Source organism: Puma concolor, chromosome B1 (assembly GCF_028749965.1).
Source record: "Puma concolor isolate L17-30 chromosome B1, mPumCon1.1.hap2, whole genome shotgun sequence".
In the NCBI taxonomy this organism is placed as follows: Eukaryota; Metazoa; Chordata; class Mammalia; order Carnivora; family Felidae; genus Puma; species Puma concolor.
Window position 1 is genome coordinate 39,319,051 of NC_141670.1, and position 23,435 is coordinate 39,342,485.

Here is a 23,435-nt window from a genome sequence, read left to right on the forward strand (position 1 = left end):
CTCTGTTCATGCTCACTCATGCGCTCTCTCTCAGAAAAAAAAATTTTTTTTTCTGATACTTTCACATACATAGAGATGGAGCACCTCTACACTACCAGTAAAGGTTCTTGGAGAAACCACATTAATAAATAGATAAAAATGAGAATTAGAATTTCAATTATAAAATAAACAAAGGCACCTAAAAATAGCTTTATTTTCCCCTTTGGTGTTTAGGTTTTTACTTGTTTCTGTTTTACTTTGTTTTTGCTACCAGGTATAGAGTATTTCATGACTAAGTAGCACCTTGCTTACATGGATTTTCTCATTTAATCCTCAGAACACTCCTGCAAGGTTGGTATTATTACTCCATTATATACTATAAAATACTCTCAAAAGATTCAAAAAGGTCTGTCTGGCTCTTCACCTCACTACAGATTTTCATAAAGCCTACCAGCTCTTACCTAAGGTAAGGTGAATGTCAAATCAACACAAAATGTTCACTGTTTGAAAAAGATCTCACAAGCATGTTTTAATAGTGCTCTATTTCATTTATCTGATTGGTGTATATGTTACTAATGCTGTTTTTGAAGAATTAAACATACTTTACTTATTGCTGAATGCCCCTAAAAGATTCTTTAAACCCAGTGGACCTACTTCAGCCATTAAGAGAGCATGTAAGAGAAGACTAAAATAAGCCAGGAGTGAGAAAATGAGGTAATGTTCTGTCTCTGTTGTGTATTGGCTGTGAACACCTGAGGGAAATCAGCTAACTTTTTTGAACACCACACAATGGGCCCAGTATGAGGGTGCTACCGCAGGGATAGTAATGCTTGGCTGCCTACCTCAGAGTTGATGGCAGGATCCAACAACATAGCATGTGTAAAAGTACTTGGTAAATTACACCTAATACCATATTAATAAACAGCATTTCTGATATTTTTTAAAAAGCAAATATTTTGAAGAGATGTAGCTTAAATTTTAAAATTACAAGAAAAGAAATGGGATTCAGAATACGGAAATTGGTTTGTTTGTTTTTAAATCTGCTTTGCAAAATCAGCTACAATTACATGAGGTAAATCTGAACATACAAATCTACAATGCCAAGCATTTGGGGCAACTGGGGTAAACACTGAACAAAACAATCTTTAACTGCTACATATCTTTGTATCTTTTGCATCTAATAGTATCTGGCACACAACAAACACCAAGGAATGGTAGATAAATAAATGTATACATGAACAAGTTAGGTGTACAAAAATGATCAGAAAGAGACTTGTCACTAGAAAGTTACTTGCATAGTGACCAAATAGAACACTCTGGTTGTTTGCAAAGACTTGCTTGACTAAAGGTACCCTGTTCAATCTGCTCCACTACAACAGTGCTTTTAAGGAGATGCAAACAAAAGCAGTAAAGTCCTGGCCCAAAACTCCTAAATCAGATACACCTGCCTGTTATCAGAGACATAAAACTGAAAACAGATGAAAACCAGGCAAATCCCTAATTTTAAAAATAAGTAAATCCCACGTGTAAAACCTGCTTTTCGTCAATCAAATGAATCAGGAAAGGCAGCATTTCTAGGCCATTACCCTTGGGTCAAAGTGGCACTTACAAAATGCCTTAACTAATTAGTCTAATCATCGCTTCTGTTCCACATGGTTGTAATTGCCTAATTACCTAACTCAAAATGTTCACCCAACCTCCATATGCCGAGCCCCTCCACAGCTCTACCTCCTTCAACAATTTTTCCTTAAGAACATTTAGTGACACCACCACTTACAGAAACAAGGATTGATTTGAGACTGTGGAAGAGACCCTAAAGTTTTGGTACATTTTTTCCTTAGAAATTTTTAAGGAACAGAACTTAAATTTCTAATCCTTCAGAAATATACAAATAAGCCTAGGGAAAATAATTTTGGTTTCTGAAATTCTCTTAATCATCATTTTAAAGATCTGTAGCAAATGGAGAATAGCAGAACAAAAAGCACGTTTTTTGCCCCAGAAGGTGAGTAAGGAAGGTATGTACTTGCTGGACTGGAGCCTGCCATTTGGCCTGGGGGCTTCAAAACCAACTGCAAACTTGGGCCAAGCAAACCATTAAGGCTGTTTCAGTATTCTACGTCAGCAGTGGCCAGCACAGTGAGGACACCAGCTAACGGTAGCTTGTGTTCTGTATTCATCTCTTTTCAAGCTGCCTCTATTCAATTCCTCCTGTTTTAAAGTTTCTCTTGGGAGAAAACAAAAATGATGCCAGAAAGAACAACAGCCATGACTAAGAGAAACCAAAGCACTGGTTAAGGATGAGTAACCAGCATTGGTAAGCATCTCCTGAGACCCGCTAGCCACTGTGCTTACCTGTTAGAAGCACATTATGGGAAGAGGTTTAGTTTGCCCTATAACCTCAGGAAGCTGTGCTGGGCCACTCAACTGATTTCTTCTGATCTGGGCCTCTTTTTCACAGGCACCTCAGAATGAGGTTTTTGATAAAAGAGAAAAAAAAAAAAAAGGAACAGAGACAAAGCAGTATCAAAGGTGCAGGGACCACCCAAAGACAATGTGGCTAGTTACCTAGGGTTTTGTTTTACTTTTACTATGTTAGAACGCCAAAGAAAAAACACTCATTCTAGGAAAAAAAAGAAAAAAAAATTACCCAGGAAAACAAGAATAAGGTAGATGATTTAACGAGAATACCACAGATTAGAAAATGTTGCAGCTGTCAATAAATTAGGGCAGATTTCTTTAACTGAGGTCTGATTACATTTTCCATAAAATGCAGCGGATGCAGTTTCTTCCCACATAATTTGTATTTTAAACAAATTTAAAAATCAACAACGTATATCCTAACAAGCAGGATTTGCTGTTGTCACTTTAAGCCTCCTCCCACCCTGCCAAACCAAGGGCCTATCATATGTCTTAACACTGTGCTAGAATAAATGATGAAGAGATGATGTCTAATCCTATTCTCAAGAAGTCTAGGTGGAAGGAACTTACTAACACAGAACAATATCAACAAGAGTGCTAAATCTCAATAATGGCAATTCCATCCATTGTATTAATCAAGCCAGAAATCTATTTCATTCCCTTTCTCTTTGCCCATCAGTAATCAGGTTCTACTCATCTACACAGAATGTGGCTTATTTGTGTGTATCACAACTGCCACCACTCCCATCCAAGAAAGCTTCCTTTCTCACCTAAAAGAGCTTCCTGAGTGGTCTCCCTGCTTCCCTCCTACAGTGTGAGAATGGAATGAAGAGTGATCTTTTTAAAATGCCAAACTGCTGGGGTGCCTGGGTGACACAGTTGGTTAAGCATCCAACATCAGCTCAGGTCATTATCTCATGGTTCGTGGGTTCAAGCCCTGCGTAGGGTTTTGTGCTGGCAGCTCAGAGCCTGGAGCCTGTTTCAGATTCTGGGTCTCCCTCTGTCTCTGCCCCTATCCCATTCACTCCCTGTCTCTGTCTCTCTCTCTCAAAAATAAATAAACATAAAAAAAATTTTTAATGCCAAACTGCTTAAATCCATTTCACGACTTCCCATATCCATAGGATAAAATCCAAGCACGCTACTGCACTATCTGGCTTCTGCCTACCTTTTAAGCCGCTTCCCTCCATTCCATATCTCCCCATCTTAATACCTCCTTACTCACTTCTTTCCATTCTTCATATGCTAAGCTTTAGCCCACCCCTGACCTCTGTGCTTGCTATTCCTCTATATGGCATATGTTTCTTCTGGCCAGCCCCATTTCAGTTACCACCTAGGGCCTACCTAGGGCCATGCATGTGACCATGTGACTCAGACCTAGCCAAGGTACTCCTTTCCCTTTGGCTACAGAAATAGACACATAACTCAAGCTAAGCCTATCAAAACTAAGCCTAGGAACTTCGCTGGAAATATGGGCAACAAGCATGCCAGGGGGCCAGATGATAGGTAAGGGTACTATATACTAAACAGACACTATGCTGTGGCATGCATCACGAACGAACGAATGAATGAATGAATGAATAAATAAATAAATAAATAAATAAAGGCTGGTCCCACTCCCCTCTAGTTCAGTCCTAGAGACAAATCTCTCTGGTATACCAGGTTCAAGCTGAAGAAGAAAAGATACAGGACAAAAAGGAGTCAAGTCTCTAATCCTGGCTTAGCCAATTACCAGCCATGTGATCTTGAATAAATGAATTTACTGTTGTAGTTCTCAGTTTCCTCATGGATAAAAGTATCAAAGTAGGACTAGATCTTTTCTAGATCTAGATCTAAACATTTTAGCTCTGTGATTCCACCACCTCTTTTTTAAAGGTGTAAAGTTAGGATAATAGCTAAAATGAAGCCAGCGCTAACCTGTATCACCTAAAAACTACACGTTTTTGTCTGACTCTATATGATGGTAGGTAAAATGTCAATGGTGCCACCTTTCCAGAAAGGAATATGGATTTTTGGTGGGGCCATAAAGAATTCACAGCTTTGACTCTCAAATTCCTCTTAAAGTAAAATATTGTATGGAAATAAGCAGAAACACAGACATAGACACAAAGTTTATATAAAAGGTTTTATATGTAAAGCATATATATATATATATATATATATATATATATATATATAGTATTATGTCATCACAATAAAAAACTAGAAACACCTAAGTATTCAATAACAGGAAACTGGTTAAATGAGTTACAGAAAACCCCTAAGATTAAATAGCAGGTGCCATTTAAAAAACATATTTGCTAAGGGACACCTGGGTGGTTCAGTGGTTAAGTGTCCGACTTCGGCTCAGGTCATGATCTCGCAGTTCCTGAACTCAAGCCCTGCATGGGGCTCTGTGCTCTCAGCTCAGAGCCTAGAGCCTGCTTCAGATTCTGTGTCTCCCTCTCTCTCTCTCTGCCCCTCCCCCACTCACACTCGGGGTCTCTCTCTCTCAAAAGTAAATAAACATTAAAAAAAAATTTTTAAACATATTTTCTAAAACTAACGTGACATTGAATGTTAAGTACACAAAAAGAAAGGCTAGGTGCACCTGGGTGGCTCAGTTGGTGAAGTGTCCAACTTCGGCTCAGGTCATGATCTCTCAATCCATGCGTTTGAGCCCAGTGTCGGCTCCATGCTGACACCTCAGAGCCTGGAGGCTGCTTGAGATTCTGTGTCTCCCTCTCTCTCTGCCCCTACCTGGGCCTCTCCCTCCCTCCCTCTCTCTCTCTCTTAAAATAAGTAAACATTAAAAAAAATTTTTTTTAAGGCTGTACATGCCCATATCTTCACCAGAGACCTGCCATGAACCTACCTTTCCCATGATCTAAAATTCTCATGATTATTCACTAACGGCTCCACTGAATATAATGCTGAAATGTTACATTAATACAGTGGTCTCAGTTTTGCAAAAGTACTTTCAAATAACTGATGAGAAAGGAAAGCAAAATAGTGCCTCCAAAAGCAGTTTAAATGTCCTCTAACCCTCTCCCATTAATCCAGATGAATTTATCAACTCAGCTATGTGATACCTAAAGAAAGCGCCAGGAAAAGAAGACTTAGAACTGGGCTAGAAGCAGCTGACAGCCATAGTCCAAGGAAAGGAGGGCACCATAAAGACAGGTTTTACACGTAACTTTCTCCTAGTATCACTTACAGACTGGCAAGTCAACATTGTTATGCTTTTACCAGATAGTGCCATAGATACAATATCAAACTAAAAGCCAGACTGAATTTCCAAGCGTAACAATAAGGGCAACAAAAAACATTACAGAGGTGAACTTGTCCACAAAATCATAAGGTGCTGTGTTTACTCTCTGGGAGGACAAAGATTCTGGATAACAGAGTACACACACACACACACACACACACACACACACACACACCCCTACAGCCCAAGAAACCTTCAAAATGAACAAGTCCCTTGGGTGTCCTCTGGCTAGAGGTCAACTATGACCTATTCAGAGAGGACCTTCCCTGCCTGCTTTAATCAATAGCCAAACCTCCAGAATTGATACAAAACTGATAAGAAGGTCTGTAGAATGTGGAGGAAAGTTCTAGAATTTGCCACACTGTGACACCACAAAAACAGCTAATGACATATGAAAGAATTAATTCATATGCATGCAAAACAGTGTTAAGAAAGAGGTATTATTTTAAGCACTGTGTCAATGTCAGGACTTTTAGACAAAGGTATTTAAGACATCATCTAAACTAAAAATAAATTAAGGCTCTGAGGTAGCACCCCAAATCTTTAAAATAACTTACCCATTCTTAAAATTCCCTTAAGTAAATTATCATTGTAATAATTACATCCTTTTATTGAATGTTTACAATGTGCCAGGCACTGAGCTAAGCATTTCACATGCATGGACTCATTTTAATCATTTAATCATCAAAAAGTTCCATGAAAAAGATTTTACCCCCATGTCACCAATGAGGAAACTGAGGAAACTTCCTCACCAATGAGGAAGCTCAGTGAATTAGTACATTTCAAAATAAAATCACCATTGAGAGGTGGGATTCAAACCCAGGTCTGTCAAATCCCACTACGAAGTTATGTTTTTCAAGCTGGTATATGGTAGAATATTTTCAAGAGGTTTATACTTGTTTTCTTACGAACTTACTTACATAACTTGATGTGAACTTATATATAGCTTATATAAACCTGGAACTTTAGTTATTCCAATCTTGTGCCTACCAGCCAAAAGGTGTGTCTCACTAAATCAAGGCAGACTACACCTGGCTGAAATTCTTGGAGAATCCTTTTATATTTCAGCATACCTTAACAGCAGCAGCAGGAGGAGGAGGAGGAGAAAAAGAAGAAAGCAAATCTCATTCTCTACTGAAAACAATTTGATGTTTCCCATCTCAGAGTAAAAGCCTAAGACAGTACAGTTGTGCTTGGAAAAGCACACAAGAGACCTTCAATAAATATTTGTTGAATGAACAACACATTCTCAGAGCCACTGTACCTTTCTTCTGCATTCAGTGTGAACATACATATATCTTCAAGGAAATAAAACACCATGAAGAAACAGAAATTTGTTTTTAGGAAAATCACTGAGCTCCAAGTTCGGATGAGATAACAACAACAAAATGGACTCAAGTGTGTCCTGCTTAGAACAAAATGAACTAGGAGCACCTGGGGGGCTCAGTCAGTTAAGCATCTGACTTCAGCTCAGATCATGAACTCGCTGTTCCCAAGTTCAGGCCCCACATCAGTCTCTGTGCTGACAGCTCAGAGCCTGGAGCCTGCTTCAGATTCTGTGTCTCCCTCTCTCTCTCTTCCCCTCCCCCGCTCGTGCACACGTGCTCTCCCCCCCCAAGATAAATAAACATTTTTTAAAATTATTTTAATTAAAAAAATGAACTGACAGTTGCTTCATTCTGTTAGCTCTGGATAAGATTAAAAGGGACCTTTAAAAATGTGCTGTAAGTGATTTAGTCTACCTATACATTAGTAATGGTAACCAAAAAAAAGCATTGGAACTGAAGTCAATACCTATTTGTCCAACTAGAGCTTTATTTTCTCTAACTTTCTCTGTTTCCCCATTTGCAAAATGAGGTGAGACTACAAGATTTCATCCTACTTAGCTCTGACATTCTTATTAAATCACAATCTCCAATTTAATATACACACCGAGATAATTATTTATATTACAAAAGTATCTGATTTCAGAACATAATTGATGACAAAATCACAAATTCCCAAGAATGGAAAGAACTTTGAAGGGTCTTTCATTTGAAGAACTGGACAACTCATCCAATGGTCAATTCCTATAGTCCAAATTTTCCAAATATAAGCATTCAATTTAAAATATACAGGTAAGGACCTAGTCTGTATCCAAACACATCTGAACAGGAAGTTGGTTTAGTTGTCAAGCCATTCCTTGAGAAAGTTCTTTCTTATTCAGAAATAAAAATCTGTTATTTTGTTCATTTCTCTTCTGTATTCTTTGCAGAAAGACAGAAAAGTGTATTCCTTTCCCATAGTCATGTTTCTCTTCAGATCACATTCATTGTCCCACATGCTTAAAGACAACTAACTATCCACTAAGTCTTCTTTCCTTAGGTTAAAGATTACAGTTTCTACAACCTCTCCTAAACATCACATTATTTTCTGATCACTCACCTACCACTCAGCTACCTAACTGCCTTTTCATTGTTAGTGTCTGTCTTAAAATATGATCCCCAGAATCAAATACAGTAATTCTCACAGAATCTAATTGTTTTGAACTGCAGTGGTACTGCTTTTGGCACTTATGTAACTTACTGAGGAAGAGAAAAACATTCATTACAGTATCATTTTAATGATTAAGATAATACGTGCAAAGTCTTATTAGCACAATGCTTAGCATATAGTAATCACTCAATAAATGGTTGTTGCTGCTGTTACTGGATTTCTCTCAATAAGTTTTAATATTTCATCAGTATTAGAACCTTATCTCCCCAATCAAGCTGCAAACTCTAGTTCTCTCTTACACTAAAGGTTTACCTTACATATTATTAGCTGTTTTTCCCCCAAGTCAGAGTTGATGAATATCAACTGTTGATGACAGAATAATAAAGTGTTAAGGCTCCGTTTTAACTGAAGATCAGTCAGAAATCAAGATAAAGCAACCCTCAAATTAAGACAAATTAATGGCAAACAGAATGTGATTTATTTAGAGTTAATTTGTGCTCAAATTTCTAGAACATATTCATTTCACAAAGCAAGTAATCTCTACTCTTTACTCCTCAATCATATAATTTAAAGATGCATCTTCAAATTGTCCTCCCATGTGGCTGTACCATTTTGCATTCCCACCAGCAATGAATGAGAGTTCAGAGGTACTACTTCTCAGCTTATTTTTTCCCCTTAGGTTCAGACTTTAAGAAAGTAAGCTCTAGAATCAGACTGTCTATAGTTCAAATCCTGAATCCTCAATTTACCCACTGTGTAACCTGGAGCAAATTACTAAACCTCTCTGGCCTTAGGTTCCCCATCTGTAAAAACATGAGTCATGATGGTACCTACCTACCTTATTGGTGTTGGGGGGGGGGGGGGTTGTGGGATCAAATGAAAATGGATGTGAGTATGTTTGGGATGGTGCTTCTCATCTTTTAAAACTCTTAATGATGTTGCTGTTATAACTACTTACTCAGAAGTTATCTGAAGAAGCAAATTATTTTAAATAATTTTGCTAAAACTTATTATCATGTCAGCCATTTTTAATTTATGCTAGCCACTGCTAAAATCAATCACACCTTAGTGGTTTTTCTGCATATTTATAATTATCTGTTTTCCATACAATCACCTATTTGTTTTTAGGGTAGATTTTTAAATTAATGTAAAAAAATCCATCCTACATTAATTAACCAATAGTTAACATATCATCTAAAATACTGTCATTTCAATATGTAATTGTCATAAAAATTACTGAAATAATTTGTATTCTTTTTTTCATCCTCAGTCTTAGAAATTTGCTGTGTATTTTGTATTCATAGCATATCTGACATATTTCAGGCGTCAAATGGCCCTAAGTGACTGCCACATTAGACAGTGCAGATCTATAGGCAGAGTAGTTGGAGGTAGAATAAGTGCAGTTTTGTCTCTTTATTTCATTACTCTTTGTGAATATCAACACATTACTGTTAAAGTTATATGGTTAGTTATGTCAGATATGCTATGAATATAAAATACACAACAAATTTCTAAGACTGAGGATGAAAAAAGGATATAAATCATCTCAATAATTTTTGTAACAATTACATATTGAAATGACAATATTTTCGATGATATGTTAAGTAAAAACACATTATTTAAATTAATTTCACTTGTTTCTTTTTACTTGCTTAAGGCAGTTACCAGAAAAATTTTTAATTTAAAATTATATATAAAACTTGCATTATATTTCCATTAGACAGCACTGATATAGCTGATCTTAAAAAATAGGCCTCATGAAAATTACAATCAGGACAAGATATATGATCTAAATTATAGCAGAAACTAAATGCAAAACTTAAGTGATTTTCAGAGTTTATATATAATTAACTTCAAACTCTTCCTCAACCAAAGAAACAAAAAAATTATCTTTGATAAGTACCTCTTCAATTCCAGAGCCATCTGAGAAGTTTATATCAGTATGTGGTGCCTTGGGATTTAAATAAGACCCAAAAATCGGGCCATTCATGCAAATGAAATGTGCCTAGAGTCTCTTCAGCTACCTAATTACTAAACAAATACCTAGAAGCCAGTAGCCTTTATGCAGAGATCAATAAAAATGCAAAGGTTGGAAGGCAGAAGATACTGAAATGCAGTATGTTCTGAGAGTCAAAAAGTTCCTGCTAGAGAGGATTCAATACTGAAATAAGAGAAAGTAGGAAGACAACAGAAGCAAAACCTAAGGGGAAAAAAAAATAAGCTCAGAAGTAGTATCTCTGAACTCTCATTCATTGCTGGTGGGAATGCAAAATGGTACAGCCACTTGGGAGGACAATTTGGCATTTTCTTACAAAACTAAACATACTCTTAACATAAGAACGAGCAATCATGCTCCTTGGTATTTACCCAAAGGAATTATATCCACACAAAAGCCTACATACAAATGTTTTCATCTGCTTTATTCATAATTGCCAAAACTTGCAAGTAAACAAGACATCCTTCGGTAGGTGAACAGATAAATTATGGTATATCTAGACAGTGGGATATTATTCAGCACTAAAAAGAAGTAAGTTATCAAGCCATGAAAAAACATGGAGGAAGCTTAAGTCATATTACTAAGTGAAAAGGCTATACACTTCATGATTCTAATTGTATGACATTCTGGAAAATGCAAAACTATAGAGACAATAAAAAGATCAGCTGCCAGGAGCTGTAACAGTGGGGAAGGATGAATAGGCAGGGTACAGAGGGCTTTTTAGGGCAGTGAAAATATTCTGTCTATTATGATAATGAAGGATACATATTATATTACATTTGTCCCAACCCACAGAATGCAGAAAACCAAGAGTGAAAACCTACTGTAAGTATGGACTTTGGGTGATTATCATGTGTCAGTGTGGGTTCATCAATTAAAACAAATGTCCCCCTCAATGGGCAATGTTGATAATAGGGGGTGCTATGAATGGCAGGAGCAGGGGATAAATGGGAAATCTCTGTACCTTCTTCTCAATTATGCTGTGAACTTAAAATTGCTCTTAAAACATAAAGTCTTTAAAAATATAAAAAGTCATCAGCTACTGAAGAAAGTGTGAATTGAGTGTACCTCAGGCCCATGTAGAACTAAGGACTTAGAGTGTGCAAAGAAGCCAGGGAGAGTTTCAGATAAAGATGTGACATGATCTGGCTTATGTTTTAAGAGGACATGTTGCTACTCATGCTCTCATGAGACTAAACTTAGTGAGGAAGGGCAGAAATAAGGATACCAATTAGGAGGCTATTGTGATAACCTAAGTGCAGAACTAAGGACTACATTAGGCTAAATAAGATGAACAGAAACTATCCATATCAAGACATCATTTATTTAAGGGCTCAGAAAAGAAAATTTGATGTTTGATGGATACGACAAGAAAGAACTTTTTATGTTGAAAATACAAACTGCATTAACAAGAGTTAGTGTTTACAATAGTAAACTAAATGATTTTAGCTGTTTCAAACAAAACCAACATTCTTCTGGATGAGAATTATGCTACTACATGAAAGCTCATTCCTTTTTTTTCCTCTTTCCTATACCAGCAAACATACTGCTATTTTCCCCATTTTAAAACCTCTCTTGACCTCACTTTTCCATTCAGCTATATTTCTCACCTTCCCTTTGCAGCAAAAATCCTTAAGATATTTGTCCACATTTTATGTTTCCATTTCTCTATTCCTGGTCTCTCTTGAATCCTCACCAATTTTTGGTCCCTATGACTCCAGTAAAATTGCTATTGTCAAACTCACCAGTGACATCCCCATTGCTAACTTCCTCAGTCAATTCTGGACCCTCATCTTGGAAGTATCTGATTCGCTGCCCTTCACACAGGTTCTTCACTTGGCTCATGAGACACCACACTCTCCTCATTAGCTGCTTTTTCTCATTCTCCTTTACTGGTTCCATCTCATCTCACAACCTCAGTGTAGCCCAGGGTCCTGAACCTCATTCCTTCTCTACCTACACTCACTTGTGGATTTCATCCAGTCTCTATACTCTGACAACTCCCAAGTGTCTACCTCCAGTCCAGAACCTCTGCCCTGAAACCCAGAGTAGTATATCCAACTGCCAGCTGGGCTCTCCAAAACTGCACTCCTGATCTTTCCCCCCAAATGAGTGTTTCCCTATACTTAATACAACTCTAGCCCTCAAGCTGCACAAGTCAATAAATAACCCTGCAATTCACCACTGCCTTCTCTCACTCACATCTCACATTCTGTCACTCAAGACATCTTTTCCACTCCACCTTCAAAACATAACCACTCTAGTTACCATCCTTCATCTAGGTTATCACAATAGCCTCCTAATTGGTATCCTTATTTCTGCCCTTCCTCACTAAGTTTAGTCTCATGAGAGCATGAGTAGCAACATGTCCTCTTAAAACATAAGCCAGATCATGTCACATCTTTATCTGAAACTCTCCCTGGCTTCTTTGCACACTCTAAGTACAAGACCAAGCCCTTGCAATAGCCTACAAGACCAGAGGCCTCACAGGAACTAGTGTCTGTTCTCCTTCTTGCTCACTCTACTCTAGTCACATTGGTCTGATAGTTCCTGGATGGCGGGAAACATGCCTCAGCCTCAGGACTTAGCACTTGCTGTCCACTCTTTCTGAAGTACTCTTTCCCCAAGACTCTTTTACCTTCCTCACGCCCTTTATAACAAGTCACCTGCGTGAGGCCATCCTTGATGACTCTATTTATAGTTGCAACTCCCCCTCATTCCTCTTCTCCTTCCTCTGTTTTAGTTTTCCTCATAGTAATTCACACACATGCACACAGTCTGTCACACCCTGCAGAAGTAAGAATTTTGGGGGCGACTGGGTGGTTCAGTCAGTTAAGCATCTAACTCTTGATTTCAGCTCAGGTATTGACCTCAGGCTTGGGTTCCTGTACTGGGTCAGGCTCTGCACTGGGCGTGGAGCCTGCTTAAGATTCTCTCTTTCCCTCTCACTCTGCCCTTCCCCAATTTACACACATGCACACTTTCTCTCTCTCTAAACATAAAATAAAAAATTAAAATTTTAAAAATTAAAAAAGAAATGCAAAAAAAGTAAGAATTTTTTATGTATCCTGTTGATCATTGTATCCCCAGTATCTAAAATAATGCCTGGTGCATAGGAAGCACTCAATAAATATTTGTTTAATAAATATATGAGTGAATGAAAGATGACACTGATACAGACCTGTATACGATCTATGATAGCATACTTTACAACCTTTGCAAAGGGTTAGATTTTAATACAGCACCATTATGTATATACACATTCAGATATTGTGGAAAAACAAAGCTGCTCCAATTTGATAATTAAGTTAACCTTATAAAAAACTTGAGTAATTGGTTTTTATTTTAAGGTTTGTTTTTGTTTGTTTTTTGTTTTTTTGTTGAGAAAGAGAAAATACATGAGAAGAAAAGAGGCAGAGAAAGAGGGAGAGAGAGAATCCCACACAGGCTCCGCACTATCAACACAGAGCCTGATGCAAGGCTCAATCTCACAAACCGTGAGATCAGGACCTGAGGCAAAACCAAGAATTGGACACTTAATTGACTGAGTCACCCAGACGCCCCAAAAAACTGACTAATTGTAAAAATAATAGTTCTCTAAACTGAGAGATACTCTAAAACACTCCAAAGGTGCTAGGATTTCTCAAGATCCTAGATCATGCTTCACCAGAGCACAATGAAAAGGTAGTCTCAATAAGTGCACCTTCCCTGAAGCAGGTGAAGTCGCCAGGCCAGTATAATGGGCTGTGACTTCTAAAAAAGATAGAGAAATTATGACACAAAGTACAAAGCACTTAATGTTTTAATAATATATAAAATCTGGGTACAACCTGTTTCCAATAACCCTCTGAGCTTAAATATAAGACAAAGAATTTAGGATTTTTTTTATACTTTAGTAATGTATTCACTCAATAGATAGACATGGGTAGGTCATCTTTTCACAAACCACATTTTATAAGAAATTATCTTCCAAGTTAAAAGGAGAGCAAAATAATTTCAAAAAACATTTAGATGCACAAATAAATTAAGCAGGAATGAAGTGACTTCATACAGAAGGCAAATAAAACCCAAATTGACTTTTAAAAAAATAGTGTCTTAATTTCTCTACCTTATAATATTTATTCTTATATATGTTTGCTTGTTTCTGAAGTTATGTCTAGGAAGTCATGTACACAGCAGAAGCTCTTAACCAATCTGCAATTAGCCAACTCCAGGGTGAACTTCACTCTATAAAACATCCCAGCTGATGCCCATTATTACTTGGTGCTCACAGCTAGTAATCACAGATTGTGGCAAGCTCATCAAATTCTCCTCCTACCTTTGAGAAGATGGTTACGAAGAATCAACTGTGTTTGCTCCCAAACAGACTTATGCTGGTTACACTTGCTACTGAAATTGTGAAATTCAATTAAATATTATGTAAAACAATTACATATGGGTATATAAGAAAGAATTATTTCCATGAAAGCTAAATGGAATGTTTTAGAAATAATACATTAAATGACCATAAGAGAATCCTACCAACAGTGGTTTATTTTTAAATTGTTTTTACTATATAGAAACAAAATAAAATTTTTAAAATATTTGTCATATATTCAGATTCATGATACAAATATGCCAAGAAATTACCATTATCCTTTAACTCCCCTGTGAACCTTCTTGATAGATAATATTATAAATTAAAACATTTTTCTCACTGACTACATAATCACAGATATATTTATTTCAATAGTGCTTCTAAAATTTTGGCTTTTAAAAGTAATATTGAAGAAGAAAACCAAAGCAGGAGGCATCACAATCCCAGACTTTAGCCTCTACTACAAAGCTGTAGTCATCAAGACAGCATGGTATTGGCACAAAAACAGACACATAGACCAATGGAATATAATAGAGACTCCAGAATTGGACCCACAAATGTATGGAAGAGTATCCAAATGGAAAAGCAGGAAAGAGTATCCAATGGAAAAAAGACAGTCTCTTTAACAAATGGTGCTGGGAGAATTGGACAGCAACATGCAGAAGAATGAAACTAGACCACTTTCTTACACCATGCACAAAAATAAACTCAAAATGGATAAAGGACCTGAATGTGAGACAGGAAACCACCAAAACCCTAGAGGAGAAAGCAGGAAAAAACCTCTCTGACCTCAGCCACAGCAATTTCTTACTTGACACGTCTCCAAAGGCCAGGGAAGTAAAAGCAAAAATGAACTATTGGGACCTCGTCACGATAAAAACCTTCTGCACTGCAAAGGAAACAATCAACAAAACTAAAAGGCAACCAACGGAATGGTAAAAGATATTTGCAAATGACATATCAGACAAAGGGCTAGTATCCAAAATATATAAAGACATCACCAAACTCCACACCTGAAAAACAAATAATCCAGTGAAGAAATGGGCAGAAGACATGAATGGACACTTTTCTAAAGAACACATCCAGGTGGCCAACTGGCACATGAAAAGATGTTCCACATCATTCCTCATCAGGGAAATACAAATCAAAACCACACTCAGATACCACCTCACACCGGTCAGAGTGGCTAAAATGAACAAATCAGGAGACTATAGATGCTGGCAAGGATGTGGAGAAACGGGAACCCTCTTGCACTGTCAGTGGGAATGCAAACTGGTGCAGCCACTCTGGAAAACAGTGTGGAGGTTCCTCAAAAAAATTAAAAATAAATCTACCCTATGACCCAGCAATAGCACTGCTAGGAATTTACCCAAGGGATACAGAGTGCTGACGCAGAGGGGCACTTGTACCCCAATGTTTATAGCAGCACTTTCAACAATAGCCATATTATGGAAAGAGCCTAAATGTCCATCAACTGACAAATGGATAAAGAAGATGTGGTTTATATACACAATGGATTACTACTTGGCAATGAGAAAGAATGAAATCTGGCCATTTGTAGCAACATGGATGGAACTGGAGGGTGTTATGCTAAGTGAAATAAGTCAGACAGAGAAAGACAGATACCATATGTTTTCACTCATATGTGGATTCTGAGAAACTCAACAGAAGACCGGGGGGGAGGTAAGGGGGGGGGAAAGAGACAGAGAGGGAAGGAGGCAAACCATAAGAGACTCTTAAATACTGAGAACAAACTTGAGTATTGATGGGAGATGGGGGAGAGGGGGAAGTGGGTGATGGGCACTGAGGAGGGCACCTGTTGGGATGAGCACTGGGTGTTGTATTGAAACAAATTTGACAATAAATTTCATAAAAAAATAAAAAATAATAAATTAATTAAATTTTGTCTTTGCTCTAAGCCTATCAAGTTCTTTGAAATAGACAAATACTGTTCTATATAAATAAAATTAAATTGAAATATGTAAATATCTTAACATAAATATATCTTTACCTAAGCTTATTTTAGATTATGCTGTATTTAATAGTTTTTCCCCCAAACAGAACCAATCAACATAATAGACAATCAATTGACATACAAACCACACAAAGGTAGGAAGAAGGGAATCAAGAATGAAAAATGATACAATTAAAAGAATAAATGAAACAGGTCTCTGAAACCGTTACATCACACCAAACAAACACAGCTCATATCTTTATCTACTTCTATCAGATGCCTCTGCCATAAGGGAAAGACCTGTGTGAGGAAATTCAGTGACACATTACTCTTATCTTTTGTGGTCTAGGTTGTCATTTGCAAGAAAGCTATAATGAAAGTCACATACCTGGAGCTATAAAAGCAAACCATGAACACTGTCTACAAAGTAGGGGGAAATTCCACTTCCCTAAAACAGGAGATAAAACAAAACCCCATAATGAAGCCAACAGCAAAAAACGTTAAGCTCAGAAATCTGCTGACTCTGGAAATTCTGTTCCACCGGAACACAAGGCTACAGGTCAGAGCACCTACTGTGTCCATACATTTTTGGAAGGGTTCCTAAACTTAGCTTAAATAGACTGTAGTCTTCACCTCACCCATTGAACAAACATTTATTTACTGAGTGACTCCTCTGCACTACACATAGTAGGAGAATTTTCCTCTCAGCATCCATAGTGCCCATGCACTACAGGCACTAACAATATAGGGTACAAAAAAGATGTTTTACTACTCAATAGCTGTGTGACTTTTAGAATGAGAATAATTCCACCCCCTGACCTGGAAAGTATAACCTACCATCCAGTTACATGGGAACCTGTGTGGTTATGAAAGGCCTCCAGGGACTCAACAATGGTAAGAAAATTATGAACACATCTTAAAGAGTAGGAAAAGGAGAGAGTAACACTTTCAAGAGGATGACCTGAAAATGTTTGTGAATCTGGTTTAAATTTTTATAGTGGAACCATCTCTACTATACGAGGGGAGGGGAAGAGAATTTTGAGGTTGGATGTGTTGTGTTGTGGGTTGTGTTGGATCAAGATCAGTAGCTTCCCTAAGCAAAGTAGCCAGACTGGCTGGATCTGCTGTTTGTAATCACCCTCAGTGAGGGATGTTTGTCACCTCGTGGCCACACCCACTAAAGAGGTCTAATTAAGTTCTAGCAACCACTAAAAGGTCATTATTATCACCTGTTTAGATCAGTTTCTGAAGCATTCCTGATTCTAATCATGTGAGGTGTTGATGAAAACTGCCACTTCAGAACTACTGAACCAGAACCTTTAATCAGCCCTAGAAATCTAAAACCAGGTAATTCCTGCAACAGACAAATATAGGAAACACTATTTAGATCATAAAATTACAGGACCTCAAAAGAGGGCTCTTTTAGGTAAAGTCTCTTTTTCCTTTTAAGCAGTTCTCTAATCCAGGAGGAAAGCACTATTTTCAGTACAGCAAAGTCTACTTCCAAATTTTGCTTTCAGTACACATGAAAGCTTTGCAATCCTGAGTAGTTTAAGCAAAGGGTAAATCCACCTTGTTCTCCTCTCCAACCAGAAACAAACAAAAAGAATGACATTCATTACACAAGCCATTTTACAAGTCATTTTGTTGACTAACCTTGGTAAGTATGTTAAGTGTGCTAAGCCCTCCCACACTTTGCTTAAGATAAAGAACCTCACAGGCTTCAAAGGATAAGACAAGAAAGTGAAAAGACCACCCACAGAATGGAAGAAGATATTTGCAAAGCATATATCTGACAAGAAACTTGTATCCATAATATACAAAAAAAAATTATAATTTAATAATAAAAAGACAAATACATAATTTTAAAAGACAACCCAATTTTACAAAGAGCAAAGGATCTAAACAGACATCTCTCCAACAATTTACAAATGGCCAACAAGCACATGAAAAGATGCTCAACTACATTAGGGAAAACCACAATGAAATAACACTGCATACCCACTAAGATAGTTAAAATCAAAAACACAGAAAATAACAAGTGTCGATAAGGATATAGAGAAATGGGAACTCTCACACATTGCTGATGGGAATGTAAAATAGTGCAGACCCTGTGAAAAACAGTTTGGCAATTCCTCCATGTTAAACGTAGAGTTATAATATGACACAGCAATTGCATTCCTATGTATATACCCAAGAGAAATGAAAACACTGTGTCTCCACAAAAACTTGTATGTCCATGTTCAAAGCAGTATTATTCCCAATAGTTAAAAAATGGAAACAACCCATTATCTGATGAATGAACAAATGAAATGTACCCTTTATATTCAACTGAATATTATCCAGCATAAAAAGGAATGAAATACTGATACATGCTACAACGTGGATGAGCACTAAAAACACTGTGCTAAAAAGGAGACTGTCACAAAAGGCCATATATTGTGCAGAATGGGCAAATCCATAGAGACAGAAAGTAGACTGTCTACTTGGATGAGTTGTGTGGTATGTAAATTGTATGTCAATCAATTTGTTTTCAAAAAGAATCCCATTTAAAACTTTGGTATGTAAATTTTATTGCAATCTGGATAAAGAAATTGTGGTTTATATACACAATGGAGTACTACGTGGCAATGAGAAAAAATGAAATATGGCCTTTTGTAGCAACGTGGATGGAACTGGAGAGTGTGATGCTAAGTGAAATAAGCCATACAGAGAAAGACAGATACCATATGGTTTCACTCTTATGTGGATCCTGAGAAACTTAAGAGAAACCCATGGGGGAGGGGAACAAAAAAAAAAAAAAAAAAAAGAGGTTAGAGTGGGAGAGAGCCAAAGCATAAGAGACTGTTGAGAACTGAGAACAAACTAAGGGTTGATGGGGGGTGGGAGGGAGGAGAGGGTGGGTGATGGGTACTGAGGAGGGCACCTTTTGGGATGAGCACTGGGTGTTGTATGGAAACCAATTTGACAATAAATTTCATATATAAATAAAAAAATAAAAATAAAAAAAAAAAGAACTACAAAAAAAAAAAATTTTATTGCAATCAATTTGTTTATAAAAAAGAACCCCATTTAAACCTTCATGAGCTTCAATTTCATCCTCTAAAAATGGGCATACCACCTATCTTACAGTATTATAAAGAAAATATAAGAATATATAAATTCACACACACACACACACACATCCTTCATATAGAATCTGGCATGTAACATATATAGAATACATGTTATTCCTTCTCCATTTCCTATCCCCACATTTTGCACAGTAGGTGGTGACAATCACTGTATTTTCACCACAAGCTACAAAACTCAAAAACTAGAATGTATTCCAGCAGAGACCTAACCATGAGAATTCTCTCATGATTTCACACAAATTCCACTCAAGCCTGCAAACAAGTCCACCTCCCAGACTTGTCACTACAAGGTATTTGGGGAAAAAGAGTAAGATTTTTTTTTCACCATTCCACAGTCTTAGTGTTTTCTCTATCTCTAACCATGGTGCAGAAGCACCTCTACTAATGTGTAGTTTTTTTTTTTTTTGTTTTTTTGTTTTTTTTTTAATTTTTTTTTCAACGTTTATTTATTTTTGGGACAGAGAGAGAGACAGAGCATGAACGGGGGAGGGGCAGAGAGAGAGGGAGACACAGAATGGGAAACAGGCTCCAGGCTCTGAGCCATCAGCCCAGAGCCCGACGCGGGGCTCGAACTCACGGACCGCGAGATCGTGACCTGGCTGAAGTCGGACGCTTAACCGACTGCGCCACCCAGGCGCCCCTAATGTGTAGTTTTAAAACCAAGCCCATTCCTTGGGGCACCTGGGTGGCTCAGTCAGTTGAGCATGAAACTCTTGACTTTCGCTCAGGTCAGGGTCCCAGGGTGGTGGGATTGAGCCCTGCATTGGGCTCTGCCCTGAGCGTGGAGCCTGCTTGAGATTCTCTCTCTCTCCCTTTCCACCCCTCTCCCCTATATGACATGCTCTCTCTCTTTCTAAAACTAAAAAAAAATTTAAATAAATAAACAAATAAAACCAGGCACATTCCTTGTCAATATTTATACTATTCAGACATCTTAGTTTCATCTGCACTGAAAATCTATTGGCTCTCCAACACAGCTTTGCAGGGGGCCCAGGAAAGACCTTAGCCACTTGGATATCAACCACTACCCACCTGGATACTCTCTGTGATGAAAAGTAGATCAAAGGGGATTGGAAACTATGGAACTACCCACAGCTTGCAACAGAAAAGGTCAACTGTAGCATTCTCACCATCTCTGTAAGTTCTCAAACAACTCATTAATATCATAGTGGACTCTCAGCCAGACACTCAAGTTTTTCCATTTTATCAAAGGTTTTCCTCCACCTTGCTGAGTATTGTCAACTGCATGCTACCTATTACACAATTTATTTTTTTTCCAGAATAGTTCCTATTGTCAAATATATTTTTTTCCTTCCTTCTCAGCACATTTAATGATTTTACCTTCACTTTCATTTCCATTAAAATCCCATGCTTCCATGCATGCTCACTGCTTTTGTACTTATCTGACATGATGGAGTAACCATGTGCAAAACTAAAAACTTAGCAAGGCCTAATCAGTAAACACATCATAAGCAACCAGATGGTCAAGTGAGAAATGACTGCATAGGACAGCCAATGCCATCTATTAATGCATTTTTGCTCTAGAGCTATGTTACCCAATATATTAGCCACTTGCCACATGAGGCTATTTAAATTTACCTAAATAAATAAAATTTAAAATCCAGTTTCTAAATCTCATTAGCCACATTCCAACTGCTCTCAGTAGCTACATGCAGTTACTGACTCCCATACTGGACAGCACAGATACAGAATATTTCCATCATAGCAGAAAGTACTGTTTAACAATACTGCAAGACAGAAACTTCACTGATTCTATGAAAGTTTTTAAGTTCAGGGTTCTTAGGCACAGTACCAGTACTCACAGATTGTGAGGTTTGACTCTCAGAAGTACCCAAATGCCTCTGAATGTTCCTGGCAGGTTTTCTTAGTGGTCAGTGCACGAGGGTTTTTGAAGCCTAACAGAGAGCTTAGCACATGATAAATACTTAACATTTGCTGAATGAATGAACAGCATATTAATGTCTGTACTTCAGTTTCTGCCTTAATTTATTACTTACAGATATTAGTTCACGGAAAGCAATGAGATTTTTTTCCTACACAGGAGGTTTTTATACGGAGACATAAGCATCAGCAGACAGCTCATGGACCCTTTGGAGCCACCAGAAATGAAGCTGATAAATGTAAACATCTGCCCAAAGCAAACTGATATTCCAATGAATAGTTTCAGACCCAAGGAAAGACCCAAGTGCTTCTTCGAACACTTGCAGGTTGACGGCAGCATTTAGAGAGATGAAGGAAAGATCAGAGGAGATGCTATGAAAGATCACATGACCTGCTGCCATTTCTCAGTGTTTTCCCAATATAATTTTGTTAGAAAATATTATTAACCACAAAGGCAGCAATCATTAAACTGCACTGTCTGTGCCACTCACTTTACACCTAGATTTCCCCTTCCCTCAATGTCCTATGAGTCCATCTATACTGTGCCTATCAAATAACTTCTTGGAAAGGATTGCTGAAAATCAAAATTCAGAAAAGGGTATAAGTGTTCATATACAGAGAAAAGCAACTCCACAGGCCCTTAACCAATAATCTTCTGAAGCCCAAACAAAACAAGCTATAACTTCTTCTATTCACATTTTTCTACTTGCCTTGTCCACAGACCAAATAGCCATAGAAAGAACCAAGCTGCTCCATTTCTATAATTCACTTTTTCTTAGCAAAAGTCTGGGAACAGAAGGCAAAAGAAAGGGGAGCAGCTGCCGCCTGATCTTTTTATTAACGCCCTCAGCTCATTCCCCATTCTCCTCTTCATTGTTTCAGGTCCTTTTCTCAGCAACCTAAGTCCCAGCTCACAAGAAGAAAAAATTAGCCTTCTGTGTGTCAATACCCACAGTTATTTAAAAAAAAAAAAAAAAAGCCTAGATCACTTCTATGAGGTGACATAATTATAAGTTAAAATAGGTGAAAGTTCAATTTTAAATTGTTGGTCTGCTTTGTTTTGAATTTCAATAAATTGCTTATAACTATATGAACTCCTTACATGATCCACTTAGTGAACCCTTTAGACACTACAGGTGTTTTTGAAAGAAAATTACACAATTTCCATCTCTTGAGCCAAACAACAATCCTGGTCCTACTATTTAAGGCAACACATATATAAAATAATGGTTGTTTATTAGTCATCCAATTTCAGATTCTAAGACCCACAGAATCCAAATATAACAACCAAAAAGTTCAGTTTCTACAACACACAACGCTAACTTTGAGGACATAAAAGCAGAATAGTAGTTAAGAAAATTGGGCTGCCAAATTTAAATCTCATTCTGCCACTTATTAGCTGTGTTACTTAACCTCTCCAGACTTCAGAATGGAGATAATGATAGTACTGACCTCATGGGGTTGTCATGGGGACTAGAGGAGGTAATCTGTGAAAGTACATAGTAAGATCTCAATCAGTATTAGCTATGATGGTAACAATGCATCTCCTGAAAACTTAAGTGAGGTTTCTAAAATGCTTAAAATAAGGGGCGCCTGGGTGTCTCAGTCCCTTAAGAGGCTGACTTCGGCTCAGGGCGTGATCTCATAAAGTCCATGAGTTCCAGCCTGGTGTTGGGCTCTGTGCTGACAGCTCAGAGCCTGGAGGCTACTTCAGGTTCTGTTTCCCTCTCTCTTTGCCCCTCCCCCACCTGCTTGAATGCTTGCTTGCGTGCCCCCTCGCTCTCTCTCTCTCAAAAATAAACATCAAAAAAAATTTTTTAATGCTTAAAATAAGCATTTTTCCAGAAGTTAGGACTTAAGGTGAAACTTCAAAGAAAATGCTGCTGCTTGGACAACCCACAGGAAAATACTCTGTAAGAAAAGAGCCCCAGGCTCGGATCAAAATGCTCACTTTTCCACTTACCCTAAAT

The 23,435-nt window shown here is 37.6% G+C and overlaps 1 protein-coding gene and 1 long non-coding RNA gene across 10 annotated transcripts in view; one reads left to right on the top strand and one right to left on the bottom strand.

Moving 5' to 3' along the window:
- PSD3 (pleckstrin and Sec7 domain containing 3) overlaps nt 1-23,435 on the bottom strand; it is an 810,275-nt gene that overhangs the window by 580,159 nt on the left and 206,681 nt on the right. The window lies entirely within an intron of this gene.
- On the top strand, nt 252-14,549 carry LOC147581587 (uncharacterized). 2 transcript variants are annotated; one of them, XR_015250054.1, is made up of 3 exons: nt 252-330; nt 10,914-10,943; nt 14,269-14,549. It is a non-coding gene; the product is annotated as an uncharacterized LOC147581587 (long non-coding RNA). The 2 variants fall into 2 exon arrangements; XR_015250053.1 differs by having other exon boundaries at nt 285-445.